Source organism: Styela clava, chromosome 1 (genome assembly GCF_964204865.1).
Source record: "Styela clava chromosome 1, kaStyClav1.hap1.2, whole genome shotgun sequence".
Classification (NCBI taxonomy): domain Eukaryota; kingdom Metazoa; phylum Chordata; class Ascidiacea; order Stolidobranchia; family Styelidae; genus Styela; species Styela clava.
In genome coordinates this window covers 19,454,098-19,472,435 of record NC_135250.1, presented here as the reverse complement: position 1 = coordinate 19,472,435, position 18,338 = coordinate 19,454,098, and the positions used below count along the sequence as shown (strand labels likewise).

Here is an 18,338-nt window from a genome sequence, read left to right as displayed (position 1 = left end):
TTATTTTATATAACGGTTTGTTTTTCCTCTTAAGCGTTTTAGCAGGGTTAAACCGACATATCGTATTTAAATTAAATACCTTCAACCAATGGTAATTTCGAAGGAAACATTTAGCTACTACTATTACAGCCACCATAATAGAAATTTGACTTCAAATTACTACGTACATATACGACCACTGGGAGTGTGTGAAGTGTACTACTTTCGAGTGTACATATGAAAAAATTGGAACTATACAGAGAAGATTAGCATGGCCCCCGCGCAAGGATGACACGCACAATCGTGAAGTGTTCCTCTATTTTGTGGGAAATCTCTAATTTTAAAAAATTTTACGAAAAAAGTGGAATATTACTAACAGTTCAATCTCTGTTCAATTAAACCAGTTAATTTGACTATTTGTCTAAAAAGTATGAATCGATGAGTGAAAATTCCAAGTTATAAACTTTCAATCGATGGTATTATTTTATATAACGGTTTGTTTCTCGTCTTAAACAGACATATCGTATTTAAATTAAATACCTTCAACCAATGGTAATTTCGGAGGAAACATTTAGCTACCACTATTACAGCCACCATAAATATTCGACCACTGGGAGTATGTGAAGTGTACTACTTTCGAGTGTACATATGAAAAAATTGGAACAATACAGAGAAGATTAGCATGGCCCCTGCGCAAGGATGACACGCACAATCGTGAAGCGTTCCTCTATTTTTTGGGAAATTTCTAATTTTAATAAATTTTACGAAAAACGTGAAATATTTTTAACAGTTCAAACTCTGTTCTATTAAACCAGTTAATTTGACTATTTGTCTGAAAAGTATGAATCGATGAGTGAAAAGTCTAAGTTATAAACTTCCAATCAATGGTAATATCATATATATATACCCGTTTGTTTCTCCTCTTAAACAGACATATCGTATTTAAATTAAATACCTTCAACCAATGGTAATTTCTGAAGAAACATTTTGCTACTACTATTACAGCCACCATAATAGATATTTGACTTCTAATTACTACGTGCATATACGACCACTGGGAGTGTGTGGAGTGTACTACTTTCGAGTGTACATGTGAAAAAATTTGAGCGATACAGAGAAGATTAGCATGGCCCCTGCGCAAGGATGACACGCACAATCGTGTAGCGTTCCTCTGTTTTGTGGGAAATCTCTAATTTCACTCAATTTCAGGAAAAAAGTGGAATATTATTAACAGTTCAATCTCCGTTCAATTAAACCAGTTAATTTGACTATTTGTCTGAAAAGTATGAATCGATGAGAGAAAATTCCAAGTTATAAACTTTCAATCGATGGTAATATCATATATAACGGTTTGTTTCTACTCTTAAACAGACATATCGTATTTAAATTAAATACCTTCAACCAATGGTCATTTCGGAGGAAATATTTTGCTACTACTATTACAGCCACCATATTAGATATTTGACTTCTAATTACTACGTACATATACGATCACTGGGAGTGTGTGTAGTGTACTACTTTCGAGTGTACATATGAAAAAATTTGAGCGATACAGAGAAGATTAGCATGGCTCCTGCGCAAGGATGACACGCACAATCGTGAAGCGTTCCTCTGATTTGTGGGAAATCTCTAATTTCACTCAATTTCAGGAAAAAAGTGGAATATTACTGACAGTTCCATCTCTGTTCAAATAAACCAGTTAATTTGACTATTTGTCTAAAAAGTATGAATCGATGAGTGAAAATTCCAAGTTATAAACTTTCAATCGATGGTATTATTTTATATAACGGTTTGTTTCTCCTCTTAAGCGTTTTAGCAGGGTTAATGAGACATATCGTATTTAAATTAAATACCTTCAACCAATGGTAATTTCGGAGGAAACATTTAGCTACTACTATTACAGCCACCATAATAGATATTTGACTTCAAATTACTACGTACATATACGACCACTGGGAGTGTGTGAAGTGTACTACTTTCGAGTGTACATATGAAAAAATTGGAACTATACAGAGAAGATTAGCATGGCCCCCGCGCAAGGATGACACGCACAATCGTGAAGTGTTCCTCTATTTTGTGGGAAATCTCTAATTTTAAAAAATTTTACGAAAAAAGTGGAATATTACTAACAGTTCAATCTCTGTTCAATTAAACCAGTTAATTTGACTATTTGTCTAAAAAGTATGAATCGATGAGTGAAAATTCCAAGTTATAAACTTTCAATCGATGGTATTATTTTATATAACGGTTTGTTTCTCGTCTTAAACAGACATATCGTATTTAAATTAAATACCTTCAACCAATGGTAATTTCGGAGGAAACATTTAGCTACCACTATTACAGCCACCATAAATATTCGACCACTGGGAGTATGTGAAGTGTACTACTTTCGAGTGTACATATGAAAAAATTGGAACAATACAGAGAAGATTAGCATGGCCCCTGCGCAAGGATGACACGCACAATCGTGAAGCGTTCCTCTATTTTTTGGGAAATTTCTAATTTTAATAAATTTTACGAAAAACGTGAAATATTTTTAACAGTTCAAACTCTGTTCTATTAAACCAGTTAATTTGACTATTTGTCTGAAAAGTATGAATCAATGAGTGAAAAGTCTAAGTTATAAACTTCCAATCAATGGTAATATCATATATATATAACCGTTTGTTTCTCCTCTTAAACAGACATATCGTATTTAAATTAAATACCTTCAACCAATGGTAATTTCTGAAGAAACATTTTGCTACTACTATTACAGCCACCATAATAGATATTTGACTTCTAATTACTACGTGCATATACGACCACTGGGAGTGTGTGGAGTGTACTACTTTCGAGTGTACATGTGAAAAAATTTGAGCGATACAGAGAAGATTAGCATGGCCCCTGCGCAAGGATGACACGCACAATCGTGTAGCGTTCCTCTGTTTTGTGGGAAATCTCTAATTTCACTCAATTTCAGGAAAAAAGTGGAATATTATTAACAGTTCAATCTCTGTTCAATTAAACCAGTTAATTTGACTATTTGTCTGAAAAGTATGAATCGATGAGAGAAAATTCCAAGTTATAAACTTTCAATCGATGGTAATATCATATATAACGGTTTGTTTCTACTCTTAAACAGACATATCGTATTTAAATTAAATACCTTCAACCAATGGTCATTTCGGAGGAAATATTTTGCTACTACTATTACAGCCACCATATTAGATATTTGACTTCTAATTACTACGTACATATACGATCACTGGGAGTGTGTGTAGTGTACTACTTTCGAGTGTACATATGAAAAAATTTGAGCGATACAGAGAAGATTAGCATGGCTCCTGCGCAAGGATGACACGCACAATCGTGAAGCGTTCCTCTGATTTGTGGGAAATCTCTAATTTCACTCAATTTCAGGAAAAAAGTGGAATATTACTGACAGTTCCATCTCTGTTCAAATAAACCAGTTAATTTGACTATTTGTCTAAAAAGTATGAATCGATGAGTGAAAATTCCAAGTTATAAACTTTCAATCGATGGTATTATTTTATATAACGGTTTGTTTCTCCTCTTAAGCGTTTTAGCAGGGTTAATGAGACATATCGTATTTAAATTAAATACCTTCAACCAATGGTAATTTCGGAGGAAACATTTAGCTACTACTATTACAGCCACCATAATAGATATTTGACTTCAAATTACTACGTACATATACGACCACTGAGAGTGTGTGAAGTGTACTACTTTCGAGTGTACATATGAAAAAATTGGAACGATACAGAGAAGATTAGCATGGCCCCTGCGCAAGGATGACACGCACAATCGTGAAGCGTTTCTCTATTTTTTGGGAAATCTCTAATTTAAATGAATTTTACGATAAAAGTGAAATATTATTAACAGTTCAAACTCTGGCACAAAAGGATGACACGCACAATCGTGAAGCGTTCCTCTGTTTTGTGGGAAATCTCTAATTTCACTCAATTTCAGGAAAAAAGTGGAATATTACTAACAGTTCAATCTCTGTTCAATTAAACCAGTTAATTTGACTATTTGTCTAAAAAGTATGAATCGATGGGTGAAAATTCCAAGTTATAAACTTTCAATCGATGGTATTATTTTATATAACGGTTTGTTTCTCCTCTTAAGCGTTTTAGCAGGGTTAAACAGACATATCGTATTTAAATTAAATACCTTCAACCAATGGTAATTTCGGAGGAAACATTTAGCTACCACTATTACAGCCACCATAAATATACGACCACTGGGAGTGTGTGAAGTGTACTACTTTCGAGTGTACATATGAAAAAATTGGAACGATACAGAGAAGATTAGCATGGCCCCTGCGCAAGGATGACACGCACAATCGTGAAGCGTTCCTCTATTTTTTGGGATATCTCTAATTTAAATGAATTTTACGATAAAAGTGAAATATTATTAACAGTTCAAACTCTGTTCTATTAAACCAGTTAATTTGACTATTTGTCTGAAAAGTATGAATCGATGAGTGAAAAGTCTAAGTTATAAACTTTCAATCGATGGTAATATCATATATAACGGTTTGTTTCTCCTCTTAAACAGACATATCGTATTTAAATTAAATACCTTCAACCAATGGTAATTTCTGAGGAAACATTTTGCTACTACTATTACAGCCACCATAATAGATATTTGACTTCTAATTACTACGTACATATACGACCACTGGGAGGGTGTGGATTGTACTACTTTCGAGTGTACATATGAAAAAATTTGAGCGATACAGAGAAGATTAGCATGGCCCCTGCGCAAGGATGACACGCACAATCGTGATGCGTTCCTCTGTTTTGTGGGAAATCTCTAATTTCACTCAATTTCAGGAAAAGAGTGGAATATTACTAACAGTTCAATCTCTGTTCAATTAAACCAGTTAATTTGACTATTTGTTTGAAAGTATGAATTGATGAGTGAAAATTCCAAGTTATAAACTTTCAATCGATGGTAATATCATATATAACGGTTTGTTTCTACTCTTAAACAGACATGTCGTATTAAAATTAAATACCTTCAACCAATGGTCATTTCGGAGGAAATATTTTGCTACTAATATTACAGCCACCATATTAGATATTTGACTTCTAATTACTACGTACATATACGACCACTGGGAGTGTGTGGAGTGTACTACTTTTGAGTGTACATAGGAAAAAATTGGAGCAATACAGAGAAGATTAACATGGCCCCTGCGCAAGGATAACACGCACAATCGTGAAGCGTTCCTCTGTTTTGTGGGAAATCTCTAATTTCACTCAATTTCAGGAAAAAAAGTGGAATATTGCTAACAGTTCAATCTCTGTTCAATTAAACCAGTTAATTTGACTATTTGTCTAAAAAGTATGAATCGATGAGTGAAAATTCCAAGTTATAAACTTTCAATCGATGGTATTAATTAATATAACGGTTTGTTTCTCCTCTTTAACAGACATATCGTATTTAAATTAAATACCTTCAACCAATGGTAATTTCGGAGGAAACATTTAGCTAATACTATTACAGCCACTATAATAGATATTTGACTTCTAATTACTACGTACATATACGACCACTGGGAGTGTGTGGAGTGTACTACTTTCGAGTGTACTTATGAAAAAAATGGAACAATACAGGGAAGATTAGAATGGCCCCTGGGCAAGGATGGCACGCACAATCGTGAAGCGTTCCTCTATTTTGCGGGAAATCTCTAATTTCACTCAATTTCAGGAAAAAAGTGGAATATTACTAAGAGTTCAATCTCTGTTTAATTACACCAGTGAATTCGACTATTTGTCCAAAAAGTATGAATTGATGAGTAAAAAGCCCAAGTTATAACCTTTCAATCGATGGTAATATCATATATACCGGTTTGTTTCTCCTCTTAAACAGACATATCGTATTTAAATTAAATACCTTCAACCAATGGTAATTTCGGAAGAAACATTTTGCTACTACTATTACAGCCACCATATTAGATATTTGACTTCTAATTACTACGCACATATACGACCACTGGGAGTGTGTGGAGTGTACTACTTTTGAGTGTACATAGGAAAAAATTGGAGCAATACAGAGAAGATTAGCGTGGCCCCTGCGCAAGGATGACACGCACAATCGTGAAGCCTTCCTCTATTTTGTGGGAAATCTCTAATTTTAATAAATTTTACGAAAAAAGTGGAATATCACTAACAGTTCAATCACTGTTCAATTAAACCAGTTAATTTGACTATTTGTCTAAAAAGTATGAATCGATGAGTGAAAATTCCAAGTTATAAACTTTCAATCGATGGTAATATCATATATAACGGTTTGTTTCTTTAAACAGACATATCGTATTTAAATTAAATACCTTCAACCAATGGTAATTTCGGAGTAAACATTTTGCTACTACTATTACAGCCACCATAATAGATATTTGACTTCTAATTACTACGTACATATACGACCACTGGGAGTGTGCGGAGTGTACTACTTTCGAGTGTACTTATGAAAAAAATGGAACGATACAGGGAAGATTAGCATGGCACCTGGGCAAGGATGGCACGCACAATCGTGAAGCGTTCCTGTACTTTGTGGGAAATCTCTAATTTCACTCAATTTCAGGAAAAAAGTAGCATATTACTAAGAGTTCAATCTCTGTTTAATTACACCAGTGAATTTGACTATTTGTCCAAAAAGTATGAATTGATGAGTAAAAAGCCCAAATTATAAACTTTCAATCGATGGTAATATCATATATACCGGTTTGTTTCTCCTCTTGAACACACATATCGTATTTAAATTAAATACCTTCAACCAATGGTCATTTCGGAGTAAACATTTTGCTACTACTATTACAGCCACCATAATAGATATTTGACTTCTAATTACTACGTACATATACGACCCCTGGGAGTGTGTGAAGTGTACTACTTTCGAGTGTACATATGAAAAAATTGGAACGATGCAGAGAAGATTAGCATGGCCCCTGGGCAAGGATGACACGCACAATCGTGAAGCGTTCCCCTTTTTTTGGGGAAATCTCTAATTTTAATAAATTTTACGAAAAAAGTGAAATATTACTAACAGTTCAAACTCTGTTCAATTAAACCAGTTAATTTGACTATTTGTCTAAAAAGTATGAATCGATGAGTGAAATGTCTAAGTTATAAACTTTCAATCAATGGTAATATCATATTTAACGGTTTGTTTCTCCTCTTAAACAGACATATCGTATTTAAATTAAATACCTTCAACCAATGGTAATTTCGGAGGAAACATTTTTCTACTACTATTACAGCCACTATAATAGATATTTGACTTCTAATTACTACGTACATATACGACCACTGGGAGTGTGTGGAGTATACTACTTTCGAGTGTACATATGAAAAAATTTGAGCGATACCGAGAATATTAGCATGGCCCCTGCGCAAGGATGACACGCACAATCGTGAAGCGTTCCTCTGTTTTGTGGGAAATCTCTAATTTCACTCAATTTCAGGAAAAAAGTAGAATATTACTAACAGTTCAATCTCTGTTCAATTAAACCAGGTAATTTGACTATTTGTCTAAAAAGTATGAATCGATGAGTGAAAATTCCAAGTTATAAACTTTCAATCGATGGTAATATCATATATAACGGTTTGTTTCTCCTCTTAAACAGACATATCGTATTTAAATTAAATACCCTCAATCAGTGGTAATTTCGAAAGCAACATTTTGCTACTACTATTACAGCCACCATAATAGATATTTGACTTATAATTACTACGTACATATACGACCACTGGGAGTCCGTGGAGTGTACTACTTTCGAGTGTACATATTAAAAAATTGGAACGATACAGAGAAGATTAGCATGGCCCCTGCGCAAGGATGACACGCACAATCGTGAAGCGTTCCCCTATTTTGTGGGAAATCTCTAATTTCACTCAATTTCAAGAAAAAAGCGGAATATTACTAACAGTTCAATCTCTGTTCAATTAAATCAGTTAATTTGACTATTTGTCTAAAAAGTATGAATCGATGAGTGAAAATCCCAAGTTATAAACTTTCAATCGATGGTAAAATCATATATAACGGTTTGTTTCTCCTCTTAAACAGACATATCGTATTTAAATTAAATACCTTCAAGCAGTGGTAATTTCGAAAGAAACATTTTGCTACTACTATTACAGCCACCATAATAGATATTTGACTTATAATTACTACATTCATATACGACCACTGGGGGTGTGTGGAGTGTACTACTTTCGAATGTACATACGAAAAAATTTGAACGATACAGAAAAGATTAGCATGGCCCATGCGCAAGGATGACACGCACAATCGTGAAGCGTTCCTCTATTTTGTGGGAAATCTCTAATTTTAATAAATTTCAGGAAAAAGGTGGAATATTACTAACGGTTCAATCTCTTTTCAATTGGACCAGTTAATTTGACTATTTGTCTAAAAAGTATGAATCGATGAGTGAAAATTCCAAGTTATAAACTTTCAATCGATGGTAATATCATATATAACGGTTTCTTTCTCCTCTTAAACAGACATATGGTATTTAAATTAAATACCTTCAACCAATGGTAATTTCGGAGGAAACATTTTGCTACTACTATTACAGCCACCATACTAGATATTTGACTTCTAATTACTACGTACATATACGACCACTGGGAGTGTGTGGAGTGTACTACTTTCGAGGGTACCTATGAAAAAATTGGAACGATACAGAGAAGATTAGCATGGCCCCTGGGCAAGAATGACACGCGCAATCGTGAAGCGTTCCCCTATTTTGTGGGAAATCTCTAATTTCACTCAATTTCAGGAAAAAAGTGGAATATTACTAACAGTTCAATCTCTGTTTAATTACACCAGTGAATTTGACTATTTTTCTGAAAAGTTTGAAGTGATGAGTAAAAAGCCCAAATTATAAACTTTCAATCGATGTTAATATCATATATACCGGTTTGTTTCTCCTGTTAAACAGACATATCGTATTTAAATTAAATACCTTCAACCAATGGTCATTTCGGAGGAAACATTTCGGTACTATTATTACAGCCACCATAATAGATATTTGACTTCTAATCACTACGTACATATACGACCACTGAGAGTGTGTGGAGTGTACTACTTTCGATTGTACATATGAAAAAATTGAAACGATACCGAGAAGATTAGCATGGCCCCTGCGCAAGGATGACACGCACAATCGTAAAGCGTTCCTCTATTTTGTGGGAAATCTCTAATTTCAATAAATTTCACGAAAAAAGTGAAATATTACTAACAGTTCAGACTCTGTTCAATTAAACCAGTTAATTTGACTATTTGTCTAAAAAGTATGAATCGATGAGTGAAAAGTCCAAGTTATAAACTTTCAATCGATGGTAATATCATATATAACGGTTTGTTTCTCCTCTTAAACGGACATATCGCATTTAAATTAAATACCTTCAACCAATGGTCATTTCGGAGGAAACATTTTGCTACTACTATTACAGCTACCATAATAGATATTTGACTTCTAATTACTACGTGCATATACGACCACTGGGAGTGTGTGGAGTGTACTACTTTCGAGTGTACATAGGAAAAAATTGGAACGATACAGAGAAGATTTGCATGGTCCCTGCGCAAGGATGACACGCACAATCGTGAAGCGTTCCTCTGTTTTGTGGGAAATTTCTAATTTCACTCAATTTCAGGAAAAAAAGCAGAATATTACTAACAGTTCAATCTCTGTTCAATTAAACCAGTTAATTTGACTATTTGTCTACAAAGTATGAATCGATGAGTGAAAATTCCAAGTTATAAACTTTCAATCGTTGGTAATATCATATATAACGGTTTGTTTCTTCTCATTAAACAGACATACCGTATTTAAATTAAATACCTTCAACCAATGGTCATTTCGGATGAAACATTTTGCTACTACTATTACAGCCACCATAATAGATATTTGACTTCTAATTACTACGTACATATACGACCACTGGGTGTGTGTGGAGTGTGCTACTTTCGAGTGTACATATGAAAAAATTGGAACGATACAGAGAAGATTAGCATGGCCCCTGCGCGAGGATGACACGCACAATCGTGAAGCGTTCCTCTATTTTTGAAATATTACTAACAGTTCAAACTCTGTTTAATTACACCAGTGAATTTGACTATTTCTCTAAAAAGTATGAATCGATTAGTGAAAAGTCTAAGTTATAAACTTTCAATCGATGGTAATATCATATATAACGGTTTATTTCTCCTCCTAAACAGACATATCATATTTAAATTAAATACCTTCAACCAATGGTCATTTAGGATGAAACATTCTGCTACTACTATTACAGCGACTATAATAGATATTTGACTTCTAATTACTACGTACATATACGACCACTGGGATTGTGTGGAGTGTACTACTTTCGAGTGTACATATGAAAAAATTGGGACGATACAAAGAAGATTAACATGGCCCCAGCGCGAAGATGACACGCACAATTGTGAAGCGTTCCTCTGTTTTGTGGGAAATCTCTGACATTGTTATTCCCAATACATTATTAATGATGTACTGTTTGTATTCATTAATGACTTGGTAAAAATGTTAAATTTTCCCCCTGATTTGTTACTTTCCTGATAATATTTTTTGTGTTACAACCAACTTTTACCAACTTTGTAGTGTGCGTGTAACAAGTATTTGGTGACATGCATTCGTTTTGTGTAATCATGCCAGTATTACTGCTTGATTCCTATTTTATTGCCTAATTAAAACATTTACAATTTATTTTGCACCAATGCATAATAGTTTTGTAATATACTGTCTTGTCTATCCCATTTGTGAAAATCACAATGAATAGTAACAGTAACTATTGATGTCTTTATAGAATTTATTTTCCGAATTGAGCTGCAGTGCCACTATCACTGGCTACCAAGACCAAGATTGTAGATAATGCATCATTGTCTGATATATCAAAATAGAATGCAAACTGTTTTTCATTCATTCTTTTAAATAGACTCTATTAGATATGGGCATAGGGCGTTTCAGAGTTTTCTGGAGCGCGAAGGACTCCATCAATAAGTCCTAACGAGTGGGTAAACCGACACCCCCTGGGTCCACATGGAAGCTCGGTAAATTATTGAGATAAATATCACAAATTCTTTTTTATGATTCAATATGTTTAGTGACTACTACGTTTATTTTGCAGTGTATTACTCAATACATATTATACCATAAATATTATATCACCTGTTTCACCTATATCATCTTTGTCATGTTGAATCAATCTCTTGTATTTTTGAGGTTTGCAAATTATCAAATTTATTTCTATTTTTGCATTCACAGTGTGCTATGTATTGTCAGAATCGACGGAATAACCTATTTTTTTTCATATTTCGATGTATGGCTATTTTAATTCAAAAGTCCGGTTTGAACAATCACCAAAACTGTATATATATATATATATATAGCTATCGCTTATAAAAATTTTCTTGAATGTCGAAGACTAAGCATAACATTGTACTTTTATTTAAATTCTGCTATTTTGATTCACAATGTTGCTGTCCACCTGTGTACTTGTGAAATGATTGCATCGTAATACCTATTTAAATGTTGTAACGTTTTCAGCTATTTCCCATGAAAGGTTTTTTAACATCTCTTATCCGGTTTCTTTCTCCTCTTAAACAGACATATCGTATTTAAATTAAATACCTTCAACCAATGGTAATTTCGGAGGAAACATTTTGCTACTATTATTACAGCCACCATAATAGATATTTGACTTCTAATCACTACGTACATATACGACCACTGGGAGTGTGTGGAGTGTACTACTTTCGATTGTACATATGAAAAAATTGGAACGATACCGAGAAGATTAGCATGGCCCCTGCGCAAGGATGACACGCACAATCGTAAAGCGTTCCTCTATTTCGTGGGAAATCTCTAATTTCAATAAATTTCACGAAAAAAGTGAAATATTACTAACAGTTCAGACTCTGTTCAATTAAACCAGTTAATTTGACTATTTGTCTAAAAAGTATGAATCGATGAGTGAAAAGTCCAAGTTATAAACTTTTAATCGATGGTAATATCATATATAACGGTTTGTTTCTCCTCTTAAACGGACATATCGTATTTAAATTAAATACCTTCAACCAATGTTAATTTCGGAGGAAACATTTTGCTACTATTATTACAGCCACCATAATAGATATTTGACTTCTAATCACTACGTACATATACGACCACTGGGAGTGTGTGGAGTGTACTACTTTCGATTGTACATATGAAAAAATTGGAACGATACCGAGAAGATTAGCATGGCCCCTGCGCAAGGATGACACGCACAATCGTAAAGCGTTCCTCTATTTCGTGGGAAATCTCTAATTTCAATAAATTTCACGAAAAAAGTGAAATATTACTAACAGTTCAGACTCTGTTCAATTAAACCAGTTAATTTGACTATTTGTCTAAAAAGTATGAATCGATGAGTGAAAAGTCCAAGTTATAAACTTTTAATCGATGGTAATATCATATATAACGGTTTGTTTCTCCTCTTAAACGGACATATCGTATTTAAATTAAATACCTTCAACCAATGGTCATTTCGGAGGAAACATTTTGCTACTACTATTACAGCTACCATAATAGATATTTGACTTCTAATTACTACGTGCATATACGACCACTGGGAGTGTGTGGAGTGTTCTACTTTCGAGTGTACATAGGAAAAAATTGGAACGATACAGAGAAGATTAGCATGGTCCCTGCGCAAGGATGACACGCACAATCGTGAAGCGTTCCTCTGTTTTGTGGGAAATTTCTAATTTCACTCAATTTCAGGAAAAAAGCGGAATATTACTAACAGTTCAATCTCTGTTCAATTAAACCAGTTAATTTGACTATTTGTCTACAAAGTATGAATCGATGAGTGAAAATTCCAAGTTATAAACTTTCAATCGTTGGTAATATCATATATAACGGTTTGTTTCTTCTCATTAAACAGACATACCGTATTTAAATTAAATACCTTCAACCAATGGTCATTTCGGATGAAACATTTTGCTACTACTATTACAGCCACCATAATAGGTATTAGACTTCTAATTACTACGTACATATACGACCACTGGGTGTGTGTGGAGTGTGCTACTTTCGAGTGTACTTATGAAAAAATTGGAACGATACAGAGAAGATTAGCATGGCCCCTGCGCGAGGATGACACGCACAATCGTGAAGCGTTCCTCTATTTTTGAAATATTACTAACAGTTCAAACTCTGTTTAATTACACCAGTGAATTTGACTATTTCTCTAAAAAGTATGAATCGATTAGTGAAAAGTCTAAGTTATAAACTTTCAATCGATGGTAATATCATATATAACGGTTTATTTCGCCTCCCAAACAGACATATCATATTTAAATTAAATACCTTCAACCAATGGTCATTTCGGTGAAACATTCTGCTACTACTATTACAGCGACTATAATAGATATTTGACTTCTAATTACTACGTACATATACGACCACTGGGATTGTGTGGAGTGTACTACTTTCGAGTGTACATATGAAAAAATTGGGACGATACAAAGAAGATTAACATGGCCCCAGCGCAAAGATGACACGCACAATTGTGAAGCGTTCCTCTGTTTTGTCGGAAATCTCTGACATTGTTATTCCCAATACATTATTAATGATGTACTGTTTGTATTCATTAATGACTTGGTAAAAATGTTGAATTTTCCCCCTGATTTGTTACTTTCCTGATAATATTTTTTGTGTTACAACCAACTTTTAACAACTTTGTAGTGTGCGTGTAACAAGTATTTGGTGACATGCATTCGTTTTGTGTAATCATGCCAGTATTACTGCTTGATTCCTATTTTATTGCCTAATTAAAACATTTACAATTTATTTTGCACCAATGCATAATAGTTTTGTAATATACTGTCTTGTCTATCCCATTTGTGAAAATCACAATGAATAGTAACAGTAACTATTGATGTCTTTATAGAATTTATTTTCCGAATTGAGCTGCAGTGCCACTATCACTGGCTACCAAGACCAAGATTGTAGATAATGCATCATTGTCTGATATATCAAAATAGAATGCAAACTGTTTTTCATTCATTCTTTTAAATAGACTCTATTAGATATGGGCATAGGGCGTTTCAGAGTTTTCTGGAGCGCGAAGAACCCGATCAATAAGTCCTAACGAGTGGGTAAACCGACACCCCCTGGGTCCACATGGAAGCTCGGTAAATTATTGAGATAAATATCACAAATTCTTTTTTATGATTCAATATGTTTAGTGACTACTACGTTTATTTTGCAGTGTATTACTCAAAACATATTATACCATAAATATTATATCACCTGTTTCACCTATATCATCTTTGTCATGTTGAATCAATCTCTTGTATTTTTGAGGTTTGCAAATTATCAAATTTATTTCTATTTTTGCATTCACAGTGTGCTATGTATTGTCAGAATCGACGGAATAACCTATTTTTTTTTTCATATTTCGATGTATGGCTATTTTAATTCAAAAGTCCGGTTTGAACATTCACCAAAACTGTATATATATATATATATAGCTATCGCTTATAAAAATTTTCTTGAATGTCGAAGACTAAGCATAACATTGTACTTTTATTTAAATTCTGCTATTTTGATTCACAATGTTGCTGTCCACCTGTGTACTTGTGAAATGATTGCATCGTAATACCTATTTAAATGTTGTAACGTTTTCAGCTATTTCCCATGAAAGGTTTTTTAACATCTCTTTCTTTTAACCAAGAGTTACGAGTATTTGTATTCCTGAAATCGACCCAAGAATCTTTGGCTTCGATGGTGGCAGAGGCGAATTTTTGATTTCTTGCAATTTAGATCGTATAAAATATAAATAGCTCAATATTATCCAGTATCTATCGGATTTTATCGTGATCCCGGCGTCGTTAACGGCAATATCCTTTCGTTTAAGTTCGCGTTATTAATTTATAAACAAAAATAAAAGCATAACAGCTGACATGAAATATTTAAATCGGCGCCGACTCAAAGAAAATAAAGTTTTTTGGTCCTAATTCTCCATCATCTGCGGGTAGAAATTTGGAAATCGGGTTCACTCATTTGATTATGACGATAGTAAACAAAGGTACACAAACATACGGTATCGTTTGTATTTATTCATTTTTATTTGTTATTTCTCTGTTTTTTCTTCTTCCTGTGTGTATTTGTTACGGGTTTTACCATAATTACAATTTATACTAATATTATACCCTAGTTATGTGTGGGCTGGGAACGGATTAAGGCATCTACAGGTAAAAAGCGTACCTACTTACGGAATTTTCTACTTACGAACGGCTCTCGGTAACAAATTAATTTTGTGGGTAGCGTTTCCACTGTAATTTAGCTTTAGTACAAGATCGGGTCTGTCTTTATTAGGTAAGTGAATATACCCCCTGTCCAGTGGTGGGATTCAGCCGGTTCGCACCGGTTCTATAGAACCGTCTCACAGAATGTTATGAGATCAGCAAACCGTTTAGCTCACTAAAAAAAACATGTAACAGAACCGGCCGAAAAACATGACTTTTGTGATGGAACCGGCTGACAAAAAGTTTGAATCCCACCACAGCCCCTGTCCACTGGTTTCAGTCCATTTACACAACTTAGTGTAAAGTAGTCAAACAAAATTAGGTACCTCAATATTGGTACACATACTTCTGGAGCGCCTTGTTAATCGTGATTTCTACAAAAGCTTGGTCGAAGAGAAAGTGTGTAACAATCCGAAACATAACTTTAATCAAAATGATAGATAAAGAAACAATATAAAGCCAATACCCAAGCATGGTTTCGATATAAAAATATTTATCCCCGTGACTGGTTTCAAAAATAAATATAAAGTATGGGCGAAATAGACCTCTTTATCGGTGAGAAAACGCGTGTTTGTTGTAATTTACAATTATCCACAAAATATTTTCAAACGCATTTAAACACAACTGTAAAATTTTTATGCTCTCCTGGTAAACTACTATGCGGATTGACTATTTTTAGCCTTGTAGGAACTGTATTTTTCACTCTGAAATGGGGTGGTGAAACAAACTGTGTTCTTACTCGTGTGTAAACTGATAGTGGAAAGTGCATGTCGTAAAACCGGAAATTCAGAACTACCGGTTTCAGCTTTCTCGGATTTCAATTGCGAACTCTTGGTGCCAAATGGGTGAACAACTGTGCCCTGCTAAAAATATGGAAGTGCATTTATGTAATGGCTAAAATTAAAAGAGCCTATCTTAAATCTCGGAATCCTACCGTCACGATTGAGCGAGATCTCAATTTAAAATTAATCAGGCTAACATGAAATTCACTCCAAACACACTAAAACTGTAAAAATACATAACGTTAGCAACTACTGAATTATCATTATTGAGTATTTCAATGATGAATCAGTGTTAAGCTTGGATACAATCTATCCATCGTCAGATCATTTTGGTAATTTATACCTGTAAGTGTGTATTGTACAGTCATGTGACTAGCGGTGGCTGCCAAGATCACACGTCTACAAGCAATAATGTAAAGTCACATTCAAGAAGAATACTGTATTCGTTAACGCCGGCCGACACAATTTGGTCACTAAATAAAGAATCTAATTTTCCAGAAAGTTGGGGGAAAGGAAAGGAATAACACTCAGAGACGGGTCAGCAATGCGTCATAGCGTCTCGCGGTGAGGTGATGCTCCTCCCGCTGATCATGTTTAAAAAGTAAACTGCTTATTTCAACAACAAAAAAGAAAGTGTATCCTTTATTATAAACAAAAATTTGGAAGTAACACAACAAAAAAGATGTAAATAAATATGAAATATAGTTAAACATAAGAAAAAATTTCAAAGCTCAATGTAGAGAAAAAATACACGCCCAGGAAACTTCGTTTATTCTAAACGGTATTGTTGGAGCTGTCTCTAGTGTCCATTTTACAGACTCTACCCATTATTACACCGGTATAGTGTAACAACGAATGAAGGCCAAAACATTTTAAACCGGTATATATAGGGCTACTTCTTACACACAACCATAATTATTCAACTGTTGTCTAAATATTATTTTGGTCCAAGGCCAAATATCATAATATTATTTGTCTTCAGGCGCTTCAATAAAGAATCTCTTTACAGACTCAGGCCTACTTTGCTGTCGAAGTTATGGGGTCGTGACCACCATAATTGCTACATTTTATATAAAGAGCAAAATGCTTAACCGAACTCACCTTGCGCACATCGCCACGCCGTCGTTTTACTGTCCATCTGTCACGTAGGGCGTAGGCTACAGTGATAAACTGGAAAAATAGTAACAACCTGAACGCAACCAACTCGGGAAATGTATTATATTTACAGCATATCCGCATACGCTTTCTCCGAGTTGTGTTTTTCAAATGGCATATGTTATTTAAAGGCGACGCTGCTCGATCGCCATCTCTGGTTTATCGCGGGTTCTCTCACAATGAAATGCAATATTTTTCTATCTTTTTTAATTATGTTTGTCCAATGTATAAAGTAAACTAATGACTGACTATGTTCATACAGTTCGTCGTTATGTAACTATTGAAATTTATCCATTTTTTACTCAAAAAGATCTTCAAGCGCGATTGTAAACCTCGATCCGCAGCCCTATCTCCTAAACCTTTATATTTTCGACCCCCTACCATAATCTATATTCCTCGAACTTTTTACTCTTGTCCCTCTATCGGCAAACCGCGGTTCGCAAGAGATTTTAATGCAGATTTTCTTGCTAGCATTAAATAAACTGTAGTGTAACAGCTATGTTTTTCTACTAAGTACTCTTCTACTACTTTAATCTACTAAGTAACTAAGAGGTTTAGGAAGTTTCCATCAATGATTTGGCCAGATTATGTTTTAGTATATGGAAATCATTGTTGCGTGGAATTTCAAATTGAAATCAGTCAAGCGACAAAACCAACGTCACAATGGTCGAATGTGTTGGCCTCATGCAGTCATAAGATTCACATATTTATCCCAGGGGATAGGAAAGCCAATATGACGGTTCAATCATATATATGGCGAACCACGGCCTCTCGTCCAGTTACAAGTCAATGCCGGGTATATATAGGGGTCAGTTAGCCAGTTATTTGTTTTCAGATGCTTGTACTAGACCCTCATGGCAAAATTTATGATATCATTTTCAAAGCAATCCGATGCAACAACGGAAGCTAGTTTTGTTATATCATGGAATATTGCTCGTGCTAAACACCCATACTCTGAATGTGATTCTGTGATAAAAATATTGTTGATATTGACGCAGTGTCGGATCCTAACAACACGAAGCGTGTAATGGTCCAAACGCTAATTTCGAGTCTCACTACATAAAATGCGCAATTCCAAAATAG

At 34.4% G+C, this 18,338-nt stretch overlaps 29 non-coding genes across 29 annotated transcripts; all 29 read left to right on the top strand.

Annotated features, from left to right (window-relative positions):
* The first annotated feature begins 195 nt into the window (after window positions 1-195).
* Window positions 196-302, top strand: LOC144429631 (U6 spliceosomal RNA). The gene has a single exon (XR_013478929.1). It is a non-coding gene; the product is annotated as a U6 spliceosomal RNA (small nuclear RNA).
* A 304-nt stretch (window positions 303-606) lies between these two features.
* LOC144429537 (U6 spliceosomal RNA) lies at window positions 607-713 on the top strand. The gene has a single exon (XR_013478835.1). It is a non-coding gene; the product is annotated as a U6 spliceosomal RNA (small nuclear RNA).
* A 337-nt stretch (window positions 714-1,050) lies between these two features.
* On the top strand, window positions 1,051-1,157 carry LOC144429934 (U6 spliceosomal RNA). Its single transcript, XR_013479184.1, has one exon. It is a non-coding gene; the product is annotated as a U6 spliceosomal RNA (small nuclear RNA).
* A 333-nt stretch (window positions 1,158-1,490) lies between these two features.
* LOC144429969 (U6 spliceosomal RNA) lies at window positions 1,491-1,597 on the top strand. Its single transcript, XR_013479210.1, has one exon. It is a non-coding gene; the product is annotated as a U6 spliceosomal RNA (small nuclear RNA).
* A 351-nt stretch (window positions 1,598-1,948) lies between these two features.
* LOC144429630 (U6 spliceosomal RNA) lies at window positions 1,949-2,055 on the top strand. The gene has a single exon (XR_013478928.1). It is a non-coding gene; the product is annotated as a U6 spliceosomal RNA (small nuclear RNA).
* A 304-nt stretch (window positions 2,056-2,359) lies between these two features.
* Window positions 2,360-2,466, top strand: LOC144429534 (U6 spliceosomal RNA). The gene has a single exon (XR_013478833.1). It is a non-coding gene; the product is annotated as a U6 spliceosomal RNA (small nuclear RNA).
* A 337-nt stretch (window positions 2,467-2,803) lies between these two features.
* Window positions 2,804-2,910, top strand: LOC144429932 (U6 spliceosomal RNA). The gene has a single exon (XR_013479182.1). It is a non-coding gene; the product is annotated as a U6 spliceosomal RNA (small nuclear RNA).
* Window positions 2,911-3,243: 333 nt separating this feature from the next.
* On the top strand, window positions 3,244-3,350 carry LOC144429966 (U6 spliceosomal RNA). Its single transcript, XR_013479209.1, has one exon. It is a non-coding gene; the product is annotated as a U6 spliceosomal RNA (small nuclear RNA).
* Window positions 3,351-3,701: 351 nt separating this feature from the next.
* On the top strand, window positions 3,702-3,808 carry LOC144429538 (U6 spliceosomal RNA). Its single transcript, XR_013478836.1, has one exon. It is a non-coding gene; the product is annotated as a U6 spliceosomal RNA (small nuclear RNA).
* Window positions 3,809-4,242: 434 nt separating this feature from the next.
* Window positions 4,243-4,349, top strand: LOC144429881 (U6 spliceosomal RNA). Its single transcript, XR_013479138.1, has one exon. It is a non-coding gene; the product is annotated as a U6 spliceosomal RNA (small nuclear RNA).
* A 333-nt stretch (window positions 4,350-4,682) lies between these two features.
* Window positions 4,683-4,789, top strand: LOC144429804 (U6 spliceosomal RNA). The gene has a single exon (XR_013479084.1). It is a non-coding gene; the product is annotated as a U6 spliceosomal RNA (small nuclear RNA).
* A 332-nt stretch (window positions 4,790-5,121) lies between these two features.
* On the top strand, window positions 5,122-5,228 carry LOC144430341 (U6 spliceosomal RNA). Its single transcript, XR_013479470.1, has one exon. It is a non-coding gene; the product is annotated as a U6 spliceosomal RNA (small nuclear RNA).
* Window positions 5,229-5,562: 334 nt separating this feature from the next.
* LOC144430370 (U6 spliceosomal RNA) lies at window positions 5,563-5,669 on the top strand. The gene has a single exon (XR_013479497.1). It is a non-coding gene; the product is annotated as a U6 spliceosomal RNA (small nuclear RNA).
* A 333-nt stretch (window positions 5,670-6,002) lies between these two features.
* On the top strand, window positions 6,003-6,109 carry LOC144430094 (U6 spliceosomal RNA). Its single transcript, XR_013479342.1, has one exon. It is a non-coding gene; the product is annotated as a U6 spliceosomal RNA (small nuclear RNA).
* A 329-nt stretch (window positions 6,110-6,438) lies between these two features.
* LOC144430430 (U6 spliceosomal RNA) lies at window positions 6,439-6,545 on the top strand. Its single transcript, XR_013479538.1, has one exon. It is a non-coding gene; the product is annotated as a U6 spliceosomal RNA (small nuclear RNA).
* A 333-nt stretch (window positions 6,546-6,878) lies between these two features.
* On the top strand, window positions 6,879-6,985 carry LOC144429667 (U6 spliceosomal RNA). Its single transcript, XR_013478964.1, has one exon. It is a non-coding gene; the product is annotated as a U6 spliceosomal RNA (small nuclear RNA).
* A 331-nt stretch (window positions 6,986-7,316) lies between these two features.
* On the top strand, window positions 7,317-7,425 carry LOC144430287 (U6 spliceosomal RNA). The gene has a single exon (XR_013479437.1). It is a non-coding gene; the product is annotated as a U6 spliceosomal RNA (small nuclear RNA).
* Window positions 7,426-7,758: 333 nt separating this feature from the next.
* LOC144429566 (U6 spliceosomal RNA) lies at window positions 7,759-7,865 on the top strand. The gene has a single exon (XR_013478856.1). It is a non-coding gene; the product is annotated as a U6 spliceosomal RNA (small nuclear RNA).
* Window positions 7,866-8,198: 333 nt separating this feature from the next.
* On the top strand, window positions 8,199-8,305 carry LOC144429936 (U6 spliceosomal RNA). The gene has a single exon (XR_013479187.1). It is a non-coding gene; the product is annotated as a U6 spliceosomal RNA (small nuclear RNA).
* Window positions 8,306-8,638: 333 nt separating this feature from the next.
* On the top strand, window positions 8,639-8,745 carry LOC144429753 (U6 spliceosomal RNA). The gene has a single exon (XR_013479061.1). It is a non-coding gene; the product is annotated as a U6 spliceosomal RNA (small nuclear RNA).
* A 333-nt stretch (window positions 8,746-9,078) lies between these two features.
* LOC144429694 (U6 spliceosomal RNA) lies at window positions 9,079-9,185 on the top strand. The gene has a single exon (XR_013478991.1). It is a non-coding gene; the product is annotated as a U6 spliceosomal RNA (small nuclear RNA).
* Window positions 9,186-9,518: 333 nt separating this feature from the next.
* On the top strand, window positions 9,519-9,625 carry LOC144429834 (U6 spliceosomal RNA). The gene has a single exon (XR_013479095.1). It is a non-coding gene; the product is annotated as a U6 spliceosomal RNA (small nuclear RNA).
* Window positions 9,626-9,960: 335 nt separating this feature from the next.
* On the top strand, window positions 9,961-10,067 carry LOC144429637 (U6 spliceosomal RNA). The gene has a single exon (XR_013478936.1). It is a non-coding gene; the product is annotated as a U6 spliceosomal RNA (small nuclear RNA).
* A 294-nt stretch (window positions 10,068-10,361) lies between these two features.
* LOC144430466 (U6 spliceosomal RNA) lies at window positions 10,362-10,468 on the top strand. The gene has a single exon (XR_013479552.1). It is a non-coding gene; the product is annotated as a U6 spliceosomal RNA (small nuclear RNA).
* Window positions 10,469-11,769: 1,301 nt separating this feature from the next.
* LOC144429861 (U6 spliceosomal RNA) lies at window positions 11,770-11,876 on the top strand. The gene has a single exon (XR_013479119.1). It is a non-coding gene; the product is annotated as a U6 spliceosomal RNA (small nuclear RNA).
* Window positions 11,877-12,209: 333 nt separating this feature from the next.
* Window positions 12,210-12,316, top strand: LOC144429860 (U6 spliceosomal RNA). The gene has a single exon (XR_013479118.1). It is a non-coding gene; the product is annotated as a U6 spliceosomal RNA (small nuclear RNA).
* Window positions 12,317-12,649: 333 nt separating this feature from the next.
* Window positions 12,650-12,756, top strand: LOC144429755 (U6 spliceosomal RNA). Its single transcript, XR_013479062.1, has one exon. It is a non-coding gene; the product is annotated as a U6 spliceosomal RNA (small nuclear RNA).
* A 334-nt stretch (window positions 12,757-13,090) lies between these two features.
* LOC144429677 (U6 spliceosomal RNA) lies at window positions 13,091-13,197 on the top strand. The gene has a single exon (XR_013478972.1). It is a non-coding gene; the product is annotated as a U6 spliceosomal RNA (small nuclear RNA).
* Window positions 13,198-13,490: 293 nt separating this feature from the next.
* Window positions 13,491-13,597, top strand: LOC144430387 (U6 spliceosomal RNA). The gene has a single exon (XR_013479516.1). It is a non-coding gene; the product is annotated as a U6 spliceosomal RNA (small nuclear RNA).
* The last annotated feature ends 4,741 nt before the right edge of the window (window positions 13,598-18,338 follow it).